The following is a 15435-nucleotide window of genomic DNA, read 5'->3' as shown; positions in this document are numbered from 1 at the left end:
TGATATTCTATTCTCATATACTATTAAATTTATTTATTCATTTTTCTTTCTCTTCCACTCTCTTTTTCTCTCTTCCTCTTTCGTCTCTCAGCAACTATTGACGAAGTCCAGCAACCACAAAATCAACTTAGCACAACCCAAAAAATCAACCACAAAATCAAAACAAACCAAAATCAAACCAATTCTGCAAAAATCAACCCAAAACCACTGAACCCACCACCTTGCCACTGACCAACAAACCCACCTATGAAAACTACTGAACCCACCACCAAACACGCAATTGAAAACCCACGAACCACTGCCATTGTACTTGATCTACAACGAGAGAGAGAAGAAAGTTTCTAGTGAGAGAGAGAGAGAGAGAGACAATAGAGATGAGAGAGAATTAATAAAAAACTTGACTTTTAATTTTAGCATTTGGCGCATTTAATACAGGGGTGAGGAGTATTACAAGGAATAAGTTGTCATATTTTGCAATTTCCTATGATTCAACGTAGCCACCATGTCTCGCGGTCACGTGAAATTAAAGAAGAAAACTTAAAAAGCAACACTTCTACCCTAACCCCAGACTCAGTAATGGTTGTACATGGAAATAGAGAACCACGACAAAGGGGACAAGTTAAACGCTTGTATCCAAGCCACCTATCTAAGCAAACTCTATGAAAAAGATGATCACATCTCAGCTGTCTAATCTCTTCTCCTTCCTCAATCTCGCACATACACACTGCACATTCTACTTCTTCCCTAGTCCCCGGCTTGCGCTTGTAGAGGTTTATGCTCAACTCTTCACTGATTTCAGGCATGTCATGCTCATAATACTGCTTGGAGAATGAATGAAAAAGAAAGGAACTTAATACCACCTGTTTGAAGAGGGTAGCAATCGAGATTACATAATGAATCCAAACCAGGGAAGCAAGAAGTAGCTTGTTAAATTGCTTGTGAAAAGTACTCATCATGCTGGAAATTACAAGTGAAAAGAGTGGGAGAGCCTTGGAAATTGGCCGAGTGTTCATTTATGACTGAGGGAAGACGGTGAGGATTGAGGAATATATTTATAGACTTAGGCCCCGCCGCCCCGGAGAAAAGTAGTAAGTACTTTTCTCTGTCTATTATTCTGCTTTTGGCTCCTTTTGTTTGGAAAAGTATTAAAAATTTATGGGAAATGCTAAATGATTAATGGTTAATAATTATTTAAAGAAAATTTTTATGAAAAAAGAAAAAAATAATTAATATTTTAACTTTTTTTTTCATAAAAATAGTGTTAAAATTTTTGAAAAATAAATTATTAATTATCTCTTTAAGGACACCTGTTAGCATGATCCAAAATTTAAAATTATTACAAATTTATTATCTCTAATGTTTGGGACACGTAAAAGTGCACAATTTTATACCACAACTAGTCATGCGGTGAGTTGTTAGTTGTGAAAATATGCCACATGTGTGTTTATTTATGACTATGAGAGTAGACGATGAGGTATATTTGTAGACCTGTCAGGAGAAAAGTATCTCTGTCTATTATTCTGCTTTTGGCTCCTTTTGTTTGGAAAAGTATTAAAAACTTATGGAAAATGCTAAATGATTAATCGTTAATAATTATTTAAGAAAATTTTTATGAAAAAAGAAAAAAATAATTAATATTTTGACAGTTTTTATTTATTTATCATAAAAGTTGTGTTAAAATTTTCTTAAAATTATTTGTTAATTATTGCTCTAAAGACACCTGTTAGCATGATCCAAAATTTAAAACTGTTACAAATTCTATACTACAACTAGTCATGTGATGAGCGGTTAGTTGTGAAAATATACCACACGTGTGTTTATTTATGACCATGAGAGTAGCCAATGAGGTGTATTTGTAGACCTATCTGGAGAAAAGTAGTAAGTACTTTTCTATTTCTATTATTCTACTTTTTGACACATTTAGTGCCCATTTGGATTCAGCATTTTCCGCTGAATCCTAGGCTGCGTTTTTTGATATTTTTTTTCCCAACCGCACTATTTGACCAAGTCAACCATGAACAATGCATTCGTGCATTGTTCACGGATCCACAAATTTCACTTTTCAGCAATTTTTTCATTAAAAAAGGGTCCCACGATACTATTCACACATTTAAAAATTATTTTGCTACAGTGTTTTCAGTTTCAGTAAAAATAAAATCAATCCAAATGGACCCTTAGTTAGGAAAAGTATTAAGAATTTAAAATAATTACAAATTTATTATGTCTAATGCTAAAAACACATAAAGTAATATGTTGTTTGCAAAAATTAATACGATAATAAATATGATTAGTAAACTTTGATAACATAATAAACGAATATTATGCCAATTTCCATCACTGCAATAAAAGTTACAACCTATAGAATTCGTTTTATGATGGTTATTCTTTATTATATGGTTAAGATTATAATTAGTTTTTTTATTTTTTTATTTTTTTCTGTTTATGTAAACAGAATTGGAACTTTATATTTTTTATTTAATGACAAGAGAGTTAAATTAATACTAGATTCAATAATTAAAATCATTGATAGAGAGAAAGGGATTGTTAAAATTTTCTAATATACATCTAGATGAGACTAGCATGAAGACGCAATATGTCGTGTAACAAAGGAGGGTCTGGGTCTTAACTAGGGACCCGTACCTGACCCTCCATTTGATGGGTTGACCTGCCAAGAGGCCCCAAACCCGTTTAGTTCTTCAAGGTTTTATTTTTTATTTTTTATTTTTTTTATAGCTAATCCTGTTATTATTATTATTATTATTATTTTCACTACAAAGTACACACACATACATATATATATATATATATATATATATATATATATATAATTTTCAAGATAGAAAAAAGAGTTGTACATAGGGCCAGCATTTTTTTTTTTTTTTGGAATTTTTTAATCAGGCGGCAGTTGTTTTAAAAATACAATTAAATGATTTAATTCATCATAGTATTTAGAAACTCAATTTTATAATTTTGTCTCTCTAATTATGTACTTGTAGTGTCTCTTCCATCCAATAGCTAATTTTATATGAAGGCTAAAATGTATTCAATATTAATTCTTATTACAACAATGTCAAAGTGTCCATTTCCATTATTATCCATCACATTTCACTATTAGCACACTTTTTTTTTTTTTCGTTTCTACTATTGGTTGAAAGCAACATCATTTTTGGGGTGGATTAATTAAATGTAGATTTTAATAGATGTGGTTGGAAATGACACAATAACGGTGTTGCGACACTCATTGGAATAAATTGTAAGTTTCTATAGACAAAAGAAGGATTATTAATGACTCCAAACTTAAAGCGTTTAAATAGTACGTTATCACACCAAAAAAAAAAAAGAAAAAAGAAAAAAAAAAAGGGGTTTAAATAGTACATTTAATATCCGTCTAGTACATTTAATTTTTTAATATATATATATATATATATATATGTATATATATTATGTTCTCCTTATAATCATCTTTTTCTTTTTTTTTTTTAATTATAAAAACTATTTTTTTCCTTACATTAGACAAATTTTAACCTGAGAGGAAAAAAATGTCTAATATGTTTTTATTCTTTTTAGTTTTTCTTTTTTAATTTTTGCCTATAATTAAAGCCTAAATCAAAATTTTAAAACTTCAAAGGCCTAAATTAAAATGATCCCAAATAAATGATATATTTTCCCTATAGTTGTAAAAATAAATAATTAGTTCTTACTTGCCCAGCGTTAACGATTAGTTCTTACTTATTAGTATATAATCTATAGAAAGCAACAAATATATAATCTAAACCTAAAATGAATCAAGCTCCTGAATTCAAATTGTTATGACCAACCAACAACATAATACCACTAATAATAATAATAATAATAATACCAAATAATTACTGTTGGATATGCTCATTTGAAATTAGAAACAACATATTACCTATTTCTTTTCAGGCAATGTCATGGGACGCCAATGTTGATTTTGTTGAAGACGACGTGGAGGGATCTCAATGTCATTAAAAATTGTACCTTTGTAACCTCGAAAGTCTAAAATTAGAAGTGTCAATGTTTGACACGACTCGTGGGTATGACACTAACACAACATGAGTTTTTAAGAGGAAGGGTTGGGCTTTGACGGGTTCGGGTTATAAATGGATCAACTCAAAAGTGATATGATAAGAAACATGTTATAAGCTAGTCAGCCCACATGACCCACAATTAACACCAATTTATTCATGTTAATCCGAAATAACTCATTTAACAACAATTTGTTTAACTTGTATAACAAATAAATATTAATTTATTTTAGATTTGTCAAATATCTTTTATATTCAACCGATAATTTAAACTTTAAAAAAAAAAGTGAGTAATTACAAAAATATATAAGTGATATAATTGTAAGTTGAAACTTTACAAACACTAAAGAACTTATTTCTAGATAAATGATACTACATTATGGACTTAATATTTATTAAGTACTTTGATGTTATTTTGAATTTTTGAACGATATGTTTTAAGTATTTGATATTATTATTAACTTTCAAATTGCACCCCCTCAAAAAAAAAAAAACACTTTCAAATTGCATGCTAATCCGGATTCACACCACTACTCTACATGATTTATACTCTCACAGTTATGGCTTCTAGAAGAGAGTCTATCAGGCAGCAAAAAAAAAAAAAAAAAGGAAGAGTCTATCAGTATAAAGTTTAGGTGAAATGGTCTGCTAACATTGATTGGGCAAGTTAAGAGGGAAAAATAAAAATAAAGATTAAGCTCAGAATTAGCGGACATGTTTGTATTACAAGTCCTCTCCTGGCCCATTACCTTTGAGTCAATTCTTTCATTTTCATTTTCTTTTAGTATTTTCCTTCTTTGGGTCTAAGGTCTAGAATCAACCCTCATGCAGTCATGTAGAAGAAAAGAGTTCAATCATAGAGACGTGTTTGACGGCTTTCAGTTACTTATCCCTGCAAAAAGAAACAGAGCAAAAAGGAATGTGCGAAGAAAGAGTCTCCCTTGTGAAAAAGTTTTGGCTTCGCGTGCTTTATAAAGTTGTTAGGAACTTTGCTAGTCATTCTCATTCAACAACATTCAGTCATTCACGGATGAAGATTCGTTGAAACTTCATTCTTGGATAAGACTTGGGTCCAATGTTCAATTGTGTTAGACCTATCAAGATGATGACACGTGTTATCATTCTAATGAGTCAAGTGCAATTAGACACTAGACTCGAGTCAAGTCTTTTCTTCTTATCCATGTTTAAAAATTGGACCAGACTAATTGGTTCAACTAATTCAACGGTGCACCATCATTAATACTAGTCTAATTATTTTTGAAAAGCTAAAAATTCACTACAACAAAATGTATTTTTAGCAACGAAAATTTTCATCACTAAAAGTCCAATATTTCGTTGCCTAGTACCTTTAGTGACAAATTCTTCTTTTTAGTTATGAAATTAGTTTCGGAGCTATAGCCCCGTAGCTAAAAGTATTAGAGACAAAAACTTTCAACAAATTTCGTCGCAAATTGTATTTCTCGTTAAAAATACTATTCAGCGATGAAACTATTTCGTTGCTACATGTACCTTATTTTATTAGATAATTTTTAGCAACGAAATATTTTCGTCACTAAAACTATTTTAAAGAATATTCAAGAACTTATTCGTCGCTAAAACTATTGTCTGAACAATTCAATATTTAGCGACAAAAATTTTTGTCACTGAAAGTGTTTTTTATAAATTCAATTTCGTTGATGAAAAATTCAGGTACTTATCTGTTTTCATTTTTTTCCTGTATGTAACTTGTCATTACATTATTAACTCACATTTGAATAACACATTTATATCAACTACACATTTATAAGAAAATGATCCATACATTCCAAATGTAAAAATAAAACAAGTATTCTATTCAATCCATCCATACAAATTGTTTCCAACACATACAATAATACAAGATGTTTTATAACATACAATAACATAAAATACTAAGGGCTAAAAGAGGATGTCCTCAAACGTCTTCAAGTAGTGTCAAAAGAAAATGCCCTAACAACCACCAATAAGAAATCTGCATAAATGTAAAAACAATACTACATTAAAATTGTAAAGTAAAAACATTAACTATGTTATAAGAAACATCTCTATTGAATATTTGTATGTATATATATATATATATGTGTGTGTGTGTGTGTGTGTGTGTGTGTGTGTGTTCATCCAAGATACAAACTTCAAACCCAATTTGGCTGTCAACCTAACATTGCATAATTCAATTACCACATATTTGCTAGAACTAAATCATTTACTCTATAATTCAATCAAAGTAATCAACAAAAACCCAATTTGGGGATTAATGCATAGAGCCATAGACTACAAAGACAAATAAAAAATAGTTCCAATTATCAGATCTAACACAATTCAAGAACTTAAACTAAATTTCCTCATAAACATCAATACAAAGCAAAATTCAAGCTTTATCACAATGACCCATCAAATTTAAGTCAATCAGAATGACACAAAAGCAACAAATTTTAGATTTAAAACAGAATCAATTGCTACCAAAAGAAAAAAAAAAAAAAAAAAAAAAAAAAAAAAAAAAAGGTGATCCAAAGGACCATAACACAACCAAAGCATTTTAATACACTACTGCAAATGATTAAATCAAATCATTATTAAAATTAGCTGAGTAAAACACATGTTGAGGAAAACTTTACAAGCCAACCCACTCAACAAAGGTTTCAAGTAAATTCCACAAAATTCCAACATACTCGTCATACTTTCAGATTCACTACATAACAAGTCAGCCCTTTTGTAAAAATCGTTTGGTCCATGAAAAGTTATCTAATTAACTTGAAATTAAATAGGGATAAGCTCCTATATGTGTAGTATGTACCATAAAAAATTCAGCACAAAATAATTTTTCTATAATTTATTAAAAATCACGTATTGCAGCTAACTCAAATTTCCCCTTGATAGATTTAGGTTCCCAAAAGAAAATTGCTATAGTTTTAAGACTAGCCCAAATGCTTTGAGGCTTTATTCACATTAGAACTACATGTTAAAGAATATTAAAAACATGGAATGAAACCCTTTATCTCATATAAACAAATACCACAACAACAAATCAAGAAACCAAAACTCATAAATCATAGAGGCAAATAATTAAAGAAAATTACCTTGGAATCATGTTAGGAGAAGGCAAAAGTTTTGTAGGGCAGGTTGATAGCCGAATATCCCATTGCCAGAAACCAAAAGGCCAAGAGAAAGAAGAGACACTACAAGGCACTTAAACTTTCATGGTTAACACTTAATTACCCATTTGTTTTAAAACAAGTTTATAGCACCCAAACCATCAAAGTATCACATACACTCACCTCTAGAGCAAAATAATTTAAACAAAATTTCAGATTTCACAAACTATATACATACACACACACACACACAGATATATATATATATATATATATATATATATATATATATCACATAGTCCAACTTCAAATTAAATAATCAACAACAAACAATTAAACCCAATTTCATAACCCATTGAGGTAATATATCAAACACTTTATGTGCAAAAAGTAAAATCTCAACGCACTTAAACTTTTATGGTTAACACTTCATTACCCATTTGTCTTAAAACAGGTTCATAGCACAAAAACCATCAAATTATCATATACTCACCTCTCCACACCAGCAAGACCTCCAAATGCTTCAAGTATTGAAAAAAAAAAAAAAAGTAATTAACAAATATAACTCAATCAAAACCTAAGGCCCAAAAGCCTAACTTTACCATCCTAAGACGAACACCCCTACCCAAACGGGAACCAAGCAAGCATACAAGAAACTTATAAGCTTTAACACAACCAAAACCTTTTATTTCTCTACCACAAACAATGTGCATTTACCAACTTAATACAAAGCATGTTATTACCAAACCATGATAAAATTAGTCAAAGTAAAACACTTGTCATAGAAAGCACATATGAACTTACAAGATAGAACACACAACAAAAGTTTGTAGTAAATTCCTTATAGTCTCAACATTCTAATCATACTTTCTGATTAAATTTGCAACAGGTCAACTCTTTTTAAAAAAAATTTGGTCCACTTAGTTTATCCAAAAAGCTTGAAATTAAATAGGGAAAAGCTCTTATATGTCTAGTATGTACCATCAAAAATTCATTTTAAAATAAGTTTTCTATAATTTATTAAAAATCATGTAGTGAATCTAACTCAAATCTATATAAAGTCACAAAAGAAAAATACTATAATTTTAACCCTATGCCAGAAGCTTTGAGACTTGATTAAACCTTAAAGCTACATGTGTTAGTACATATAAAAAACTAGGATTACAACTCATAACCTCATATAACAATCATCACTATATAAGTCAAGAAATTCAATATCATAACTCATATAGACAATTTATCAAACACTTGATAAGCAAAAGACACATGCTCCTATTACTTGCACAAATTTATAGTTAACACCACAATCACAACCACAAATGCCAAAGACATTTCAAAATGCAAGGAAACATTTTTTCTAAAATTAACCCAATCTCCCATATAAATCAAAAACCCAAATGATTTCTCAAGAAACCCAACTCACATGGTTGCCAAACAACAAAATCTATTTCATAAATCATATAGGCAATTTGTCAAACACTTGGTAAGATAAAGACACATGCTAATATTACTTGCACAAATTTATATTTAACACCACAATCACAACCACATATGCCAAAGACACTTCAAAATGTAAGGAAATCCTTTTTCTAAAATTAACACAATCTCCCATATAAATCAAAAACCCAAATGATTTCTCAAGAGCCCCAACTCACACGGTTGCCAAACAACAAAATTCATTTCGTAACTCATATAAGCAATTTGTCAAACACTTGGTAAGCAAAAGGCACATGCTCATATTACTTGCACAAATTTATATTTCACACCACAATCACAACCACATATGCCAAAGACATTTCAAAATGTAAGGAAACCATTTTTCTAAAATTGACACAATCTCCCATATAAGTCAAAAACCGAAATGATTTCTTAAGAAACCCAACTCAGATAGTTGTTAAACAACAAAATCCATTTTATTCCATTAAATTAAAAACCTCCAATAAGATTTTAAATGTACCAACAAACATAACAAACTACTTCTAAAACAAAACCCACAACATAAAGAGCAATCCTAACAATATAGGATAAAAAGCCAAAGATATTAGAAGGTGGGTCATGGTGATTTTACCTTAGATTCATGATAGGAGAAGTCAAACCATGGATAAGAGTTTGATGACTAAAAATCTAGTAGAACCTAACCAAGAAACCAAGAGGGAGGAGAGATTTGGTAGAGAGAGAGATAGAGGGATGTGTGTATTTGTGTTTGTGTTAGGGAGTGAGTGATAATGAGAGAGGGAGGGCTGGAAATTTTTTAAGTGAGTGGGTGGGAGAAATGAAATTTTATACGGGAAAGGAAATTTTTTTTGCTAATATTTAACCCATTTAAGTTGTACTCTTTAGCGATGAATATAATTTCATCACTATAACATACTTTTGGCTGGATTTTGTCACGATTTTTAGTGACGAATATAATTTCGTCGCTATAGCATACTTTTAACCGGATTTTGTTATGATTTTTAGCGACGAAATTCAGATTTCATCGCTATAGCACACTTTTAGTGACGAATTATGATTTCGTCACCAAAACTATGAAATGAAAAACCTATTTTGTGTGAATATTTTTAACGAAGATAGTTTTTTGTCACAAATGCTCCCTTTTAGCGATGAAATAATTTTCGTCGCTAATACTATTCATAGCAACACCTATAGTGATTCTAAAAATTTCAACTTTTAGCGACGAAATATTTTGTCGCTGTAGATTAATTAAGTTCCCACCACAATTTTCCCCTTTGGCACTCATATTTTTAGATCATTAATAGTGACAAAAATTACTTTTCGTCGCTAAATGTTATAGTTATTTTCATTATTAGTGACGAAATCCATATTTCGTCGCTAAAAATACATTTTGTTGTAGTGATCATTTGTGTTTGGAGATTTGGGATTTGGTAAGAGAATGAGAGGCGTTTGAGGGAGTTTTCTTTTTCTTTTTTTTTTTTTTTTTTTTTTTTTTTTTTTTTTTTTTTTTTTTTTTTTTTTTTTAGTCAAAGTAGAGGTATTTTTAGTGAGAGGGAGAGACAGGGCAGGGGTTGAAAAAAATTGGCCGCCCTTTTTTTTTTAGTGAGAGGGAAAGGGAGAGGAAGAGAGAGGGAGGTAGGGTTTTTATTTTTTGTTTTTAAGGTAAAAACAATATTGAGGTGATTTATTTAAAATAATAATAAATCCCTCTAAAACTGAAAACTACTTATTGTGGAGATTTATTTAAAAAAAAAAAAAAATTGTGTAGGTGAATTTCTTTTACAAAAATATAATCTCAATATTTAAAAAAATAATAAAAATAAACTTTGTATATATTATTTGGCATAACTACCTCACTTTTTGGTCATTGTCACTTTGAAATTTTGAGATTTGAAAAAACTACACTTCACCCCAAATTTGAAGAGAAAAAACATTTTTCACCATTGACATCTGATTTACCAAATTTTATTAAATTAATATTAAAAATGTTGTGCACTAACTTACCCTTTGCTTAAGGGCAGATTTATAGAATTATATTATTTCATAATTAAAATCCTTTGATTTAAAATTTCAATTAAAGAGTATTTTAAAATATTTAGTATGACTTTTTTTTCTTTTTTTTTTTTAGTTTTTCAAGAAGTTGTGGAGAGATTTGTGGTTGCAAGTATTTTGGTGTTTGATAATTTTTGCATTATTATTCTAAATATTCCATTGATGTATGTACTAATCATTGTTAAACTTTGGTAGATTTTATAGAAAAGCACGAAAGTCGAGTAAACCCTAAAACACAAACCTATACCCAAAACTCACTCAAAACCTCCCTACTCAACCTAATTTAATCCTAACAAGTGGTCATTGACCCAACTTTGATGATTGACCATGTCTGACCAAATATTGAACAAATTTAACAAAGTCTTGCAAACTTTGACCACTCATTTCTCAAAATCCATCCATTTGATTGTTGTCATATCTCACGAACACCAATATCTCACCGCATTCTTCCAATCCAACAATTAGATTTTGGATTTGAATCTAGAGCATTATGGACAATTGTCATTTTACTAGAACACTTAGAAATTTTGGTTGGTCACGTTCTCCCAATCCAATCATTTGATTGAGCTCAAAATTCATCAAAACTAATAATATATCCCATTCTTTCAATCCAATGGTCAAATTTTAAATCTGACTCTGGTACAAGATGGATGTGTGCCATTGTATCCACCTATCATGAAACTTCAAATATTGACCAATTTTGACAAAATTTTGAAAACTTTGACTACTCATTTCTCACAATCCAACCATTTGATTGTTGTTATACTTCACGAACACCAATATCTCACTACATTCTTCCAATCCAATGGTCAGATTTTGGATTCTGTGTCTAGAGCATTATGGACATGTGTCATTTTACTAGAACACCAAGACACTTTGATTGATCACGTTCTCCCAATCCAATTGTTCAATTGAGCTCAAAATTCATCAAAACCAATATTTTATCTCACTCTTTCAATCCAATGGTCAAATTTTAAATATTACTTTAGCACAAGATGGATGTGCGTCATTGTATCCACTATCATGAAACTTCAAATATTGACCAATTTTGACAAAGTTTTGAAAACTTTGACTACCCATTTCTAACAATCCAACCTTCTGATTGTTGTCATACTTCACGAACACCAATATCTCATCACATTCTTCCAATCCAACGGTCAGATTTTGGATTTGGGGTCTAAAGCATTATGGACATGTGTCATTTTACTAGAACACCAAGAAATTTTGATTTGTCACGTTCTCCCAATCCAATCGTTTAATTGAACTCAAAATTCATCAAAACCAATATTTTATCCCACTCTTTCAATCCAATGGTCAAATTTTAAATTTGACTCTAGCACAAGATGGATGTGTGTCATTGTATCCACTATCATGAAACTTCAAATATTGACCAATTTTGACAAAGTTTTGAAAACTTTGACTACTCATTTCTCACAATCCAACCATTTGATTGTTGTCATACTTCACGAACACCATTATCTCACCACATTCTTCCAATCCAATGGTCAAATTTTGGATTCAACGTCTGAGGCATTATGGACATGTGTCATTTTACTAGAACACCAAGAAATTTTGATTGGTCACATTCTCTCAATCCAACCGTTTGATTGAGCTCAAAATTAATCAAAACCAATATTTTATCCCACTCTTTCAATCTAATGGTCAAATTTTAAATCTGACTCTAGCACAAGATGGACGCATGTCATTGTATCCACTTATCATGAAACTTCAATCACTAAAAATATTCAATACTCTTCTAAGAGAATTATACACTTTATAAACATTACTAAAAATGGAGAAAATGACCTTTGCATGGTGGACACATGTCGTTGTTCCCACGCACTTGGAAACTTTGATTAACCATGCTGACATAATTTGACCATCCAATTAAGCCAAAAATTCGCCAAAACCAATATCTTACCCCACTCTTTCAATATAACGGTCAAAATTTGAATATGAGTTTAGCGCATGATGGATGCATGTTGTTGTCTCATATATTGATAAAAACTACCAAATAACCAATAATAACTACTAAATTAAGCCTCCAAAATGACCAAAATACCCCCATCAAAGCTATGAAATGACTGAAATACCCATAAACTTATAAAGTAACTAAAATGCAACCCAAGACAAACAAAATGACCAAAATTCCCCTCAAATCTTCAAAATGATCAAAATACTTTTTACATTTGAAATGACCAAAATAGCCCTTAAGTACTTGGAGGGTCTTGAAAGATGTTTTGTGTAGTTTTTAAAATTATGGAAAATTTCTAGAGTTTTAAGACAAAATTGTGGAAAATTCACTATTCAAAGAAAATAACCCTTTTTTACGACAATAAGTCTGTTGGAAATCACCTTTATTGTGACGGATTTACTTTACCGTTGCTAATACCTTCTTATCTTAAGAAAATTTTAAATATTAACGATGACCAAAATGTTTGTCGCAAATAACAATGCAATATATAGACTACAATGATGGAAAAAAACTCTCAAATCCATGAAAAATAAGGGCATGAATTCCCCCTTCAAAATTTTACCATTTTCAATGGCTTAGGTCCATCGCAAATATTATTTATTGAGAGGGATCCAATTCCATCACTAATACATTCTTTAAAAAAAATAAAAAATTAGCTATTTATGACGGTCAAAGTGTTCATCGCAAATACAAACTCAATTAGAAAAATTAAAAAATTAATTGTGATGGATAAATGTCGTCGCAAATATGAAAAGTAAGAGGGGGGGGGGGGGGGAATTTCCCTCCAAAATATTTTATCATTTTCGATGGCTCCATTTCTGTCGCTACTACCATCTTTTATATTTATGATGGAAGAATGTTTGTCGCTAATACTAACACAATAAAAAAGATATATTTTGTATTTTCGACGTACAAAAACTGTCACAAGTGTTAGTAGTGCCGACGGTTTTCCTTTGATTGTTGTAAATAATACTTTATTAGTGACAAACATTTCTATTTCATCGCAAAAAGTAAGGCAGGAACACTTCCCTCCAAAAAAATTCATATTTTCAATAAAAATAATAAGCATTTTTGACAGACTCATTTTGCCATCACAAATTTTTTAATATTTGACGAGCAATTATCGACGAAAGAGACTTACCGTCGAAAAAAAGCTAGTTTTTCCAACGGCGTTTTGTAGTCGTCGAAAAAGTTTCATTGCAAATAGCAATCTTTTTTGTAGATCATATCCAGTATTCTTCAAACTAAAAACTCAATTAGTTATTTAGTGTTGTAAATAAATAAATAAATAAAAGTGCATAGGAAAAAATGAATTGAAAAGAAAAATCTATACAATTCTTTAGGTGGAGCCATACAGCATGACAACGCCTAAGTCCCAAACATATATCTTTTGATATGAAACAGTAAACAATCAAAGTTTCATACCAAATACAAATACGATTCACGAGGGTATTTTAACTATTGGGTTATTTGTCTCAATTTACAATTTGGGAAGTTTGGTTTTCAGTTTTAGAGGGCCAAATATAAAACTTTTGGTCTAAACTCTCTCTCTCTCTCTCTCATATATATATATATATCAAGGGGTCCATGCCCCCCTGGGTCTAAGAAAAGTTTCGTTTCCACTCACTGTAAAGCTAAAAAAATGTTGGTTAATTTTTTTTTTTTTTTTTTTTGAAACTGGAACATTCATCTATTTATAACAAAAGAGAATCATGGTACAAGGCATTCAAAGCTGGTGGGGGTGAATCCTCCATCCAAAACACATCTTTAGAAATATTCCAAGCATGCTGCGCAAGAGCATGAGCTACCCGGTTAACCCCTCTCCTAATACAACTGAAACTTACCCACTGCATCCCACAAACTAAGTGACGCACATCATCCACCACATTGCCTAAGAGCGACCGATCAGCCAAAGAAGAAGATAAAGCTTTCATTACATTACTATTATCTCCTTCGATCACAAGCTTAGTAAAGCCAGCAAATATGAATCTAAAAATATTTTAGAAGAGCATATTGTCCTTTTCAAAGACTGTAAATTAGCTTAACCGAACCAATTATTAAATGATTCAAAAAAATTTTATTTCATTTTATTCCGATCTAGAATCGATATTAAACTCACTATATCCAAACTGAATAATATGTTTTATTTGGTTTATTTTCGTAACAAATAAGCTCAAATTTATTTCTATATAAAAAAAATTGAGTTTATCATTGATTATGGGTATCAGTATATAAATAAATAACTAAAAAAATAAATTACATTTTTTTTAATTGTTACATTTTATTTATTTATTTATTTTTTTGTGTGTGTGTGGATCAACCACAACATCATCAACTACAAACTAGTAACTCCCACAATAAAATTCAAGCGTCCCTTTCAGAGGATCTTAAAATCTTAAAAGGCTATGTTCAATCATATCTACTATAGAAAGTTCTTGAAGCCTACAGAGAGACATAAATTCACACGTGAGAGGAAGATTGTTGGGAATACACATGTGAATGAAATCTCACATTGAATAATAATGAGTAATTAATATAACATAATTGTGCGCATGCCCGTTAGGTTTAGATCTTTTGAGTTAAAATGTGTCTCTATATGTTATATTAATTATTCAAGAAGGCTCCCCAAGGTGTTTATCTGCCCAACAGGTTTCACTTAAATACTAAGTGTAGTTGGAATGAAACTCTAATCACTTACTGAGCTTAATGGGCCAACATACTGATTCTGGAATCAACTTTGGATTGATCAAACTTAAGTTTCAATGGTTGAAATTGATGAAATTTTATTCCTTGACAT

The 15435-nt window shown here is 30.5% G+C and overlaps 1 long non-coding RNA gene across 1 annotated transcript; it reads right to left on the bottom strand.

Annotated features, from left to right (window-relative positions):
* Positions 1–5795: 5795 nt before the first annotated feature.
* Positions 5796–9371, bottom strand: LOC126703529 (uncharacterized). Its single transcript, XR_007648112.1, has 3 exons — positions 9225–9371; positions 7142–7240; positions 5796–6036 (listed from the first exon to the last, which is right to left on the bottom strand). It is a non-coding gene; the product is annotated as an uncharacterized LOC126703529 (long non-coding RNA).
* Positions 9372–15435: the final 6064 nt, after the last annotated feature.

The sequence above is a fragment of the Quercus robur genome, chromosome 10, assembly GCF_932294415.1.
Source record: "Quercus robur chromosome 10, dhQueRobu3.1, whole genome shotgun sequence".
NCBI classification, from domain to species: domain Eukaryota; kingdom Viridiplantae; phylum Streptophyta; class Magnoliopsida; order Fagales; family Fagaceae; genus Quercus; species Quercus robur.
The sequence above is the reverse complement of the archived record's forward strand: the minus strand, read 5'-3'. Positions and strand labels throughout refer to the sequence as shown.